Source organism: Chiloscyllium plagiosum, chromosome 13 (genome assembly GCF_004010195.1).
Source record: "Chiloscyllium plagiosum isolate BGI_BamShark_2017 chromosome 13, ASM401019v2, whole genome shotgun sequence".
In the NCBI taxonomy this organism is placed as follows: Eukaryota; Metazoa; Chordata; class Chondrichthyes; order Orectolobiformes; family Hemiscylliidae; genus Chiloscyllium; species Chiloscyllium plagiosum.
The window spans coordinates 39,539,164-39,541,218 of NC_057722.1; the positions used below are offsets into that span (position 1 = coordinate 39,539,164).

A 2,055-nucleotide genomic window follows, 5' to 3' on the forward strand; every position below is an offset into this window, starting at 1 on the left:
GGCATGTGTGTGTGTGTGTGTGTGAGAGGGGAGGGGGGGGGGGGGAAGAGGGGCTGGGGATGGGAGCGGGGTTGGGATGTGAGGGGAGTAGGGGATACCTCGAGCGGGGGGTGGGGAGTGAGGTGGGAGGGATGTTATCGGCGGAGCCCGGCAGTATCTAACCTGAGAATGAGTAGCCCCGACTCCGGCCCTCCGCACTCGTTATTGTGAGGGGCTTCCCCTCGAGCGGGGGGTGGGGAGTGAGGTGGGAGGGATGTTATCGGCGGAGCCCGGCAGTATCTAACCTGAGAATGAGTAGCCCCGACTCCGGCCCTCCGCACTCGTTATTGTGGAGGGGCTTCCTGTCGCTCTTCCCCGAGTCGCCCCCTCAGTATTGAATCATGACCTTGGGTTATGACTGTAACTCGGTTTAATAATAACGGCGGCGCTGAGCTGTATTAGTAACCGCTCCTGCTGGACCGTTAGTCAGTGACCGCGGAACAGCCGCTCGCGCTCGCTCTCGCTCTCGCCGACCACACCCAGGACCCGGCACCCTGGCAACCGAGACCTGCCAAAGGCGGAGCATGAGGGGGGGGATCTCACACCCCCACTCCACAAAAACAACACTTAACTACAGATCCAAACAAAAAATACGATCTGAACTCAGCACCATCATAATTATTTACCACTGTGCAATCGTTTCCATTTGTTCACAAAATTATTCAAGTTGTTTCCAAACGCCGAAATATTCAGGCTATCCCCTCCGCCAGATAGAAAGTCTTTTGGCCCGAAAACAGCTCAAGAATAGACTGGAAGTGGAATAGGCAGATTCACAAAAAAGACAACGGTTGTACAACAAAATGGGCAACTGTAATATAAATGCCTAACATTTATTATGATAAGCTTGTGTGTTTTTCGTGGCTCTTTATCATTGGGAATGCAAACCCCAGCTCAAGTCGTGGAGTTCATCTATCTTTGGGAAATGGAAGACAGTTGAGATCTAAAGCAGAAAACCAACTTCTAGAAAACGTTAAAACAGTGACATTCACTTCCGTTATTATAGCTTAGAATGTGAACTTCTTTTACTTGAAACTGCTACTTTTAATAGACAGATGGATTCCCTTGGACCTTGAAGCTTCCAGTTGATTGGTGGTTACCATGGGGATTAAGGCATTGACGTAGTGCGGTGGTCCGGGTCTGCAGCTCCTGACAGCTTTAACCCTGGAGAGAGCGGCATGAGCTTCAGCAGCAAACTGACGCGCAATCAGAGCGTGGTCCATAGTCAGTCCACGACAACCATGGCCAGCCCTTTGCACAGAGCATTACATTAACACTTCCAATCATTGTAGACCTTCAAATCCTCAAAAAAGAATTAGCTTAAAGCCTCATGAAGTCAGATGAAGGGCTCAAGTTGACCGGACCACAGATACATATATACCTAGTGCATCAATATACGCTTACATTTTCCTTTGTTTCCCCCGTAACATTGTTCATTTGTCGAATTGAAACGCGCGCATAACATCCAAAAGTACAGATGTGTAAAGCGTGTAAATCTGAAATAAAAACAGTAACAGTACCGGAAATACTTATCATATTTTAGAACTGCCTGAAATATAACCTTCCCATCTTTTCAGACGAAGGTGGATTTGCTGTGCATTTTCAGCATATTGGGACAATGGTTCTCTATTGTCAAACACAAAGCACGTCGAAATATTAAGATGAAATAAAATTAAGGAGTACCTAATTTGTGAGCATATTGAAAGAGGTGATATTTAAAATCGTGAATTATTTGCATTATAAAATATCACTTAGGATTGTATGCGCCCAGCCTGTTGTCAAGTTTACCAAAATCCCATCAATTTGCAGTAAGCTATTTCGTCTTCCCTGTGTATACAATTCCCAATGACACCGAAAGTATTCATATACTGCAGACTGTATTCTGTTTGGAATTCTGTTTCTTTTAAAAAGCCTCGAAAATATAACCACGGTTTGACATACACTAACTGACATGCTATATAATTTTCCAATTTTGTTTCTAGGAATCGCGTTTTTCCTTTATAACTTATATGCCCGAGA

The 2,055-nt window shown here is 45.5% G+C and overlaps 1 protein-coding gene across 2 annotated transcripts in view; it reads right to left on the reverse strand.

Annotated features, from left to right (window-relative positions):
* The window catches only part of LOC122555940 (guanine nucleotide-binding protein subunit beta-4), an 88,028-nt gene extending 87,500 nt beyond the window's left edge, over positions 1–528 (reverse strand). The window contains exon 1 of one of the 2 annotated variants that reach the window (XM_043702235.1): positions 285–528. The gene's annotated coding sequence lies outside the window, so the exon portion shown is untranslated. Of the gene's footprint in view, positions 1–162; positions 228–284 lie in introns of those variants that run through there. The other variant, XM_043702234.1, reaches the window with a different exon arrangement.
* Between the last annotated feature and the right edge of the window lie 1,527 nt (positions 529–2,055).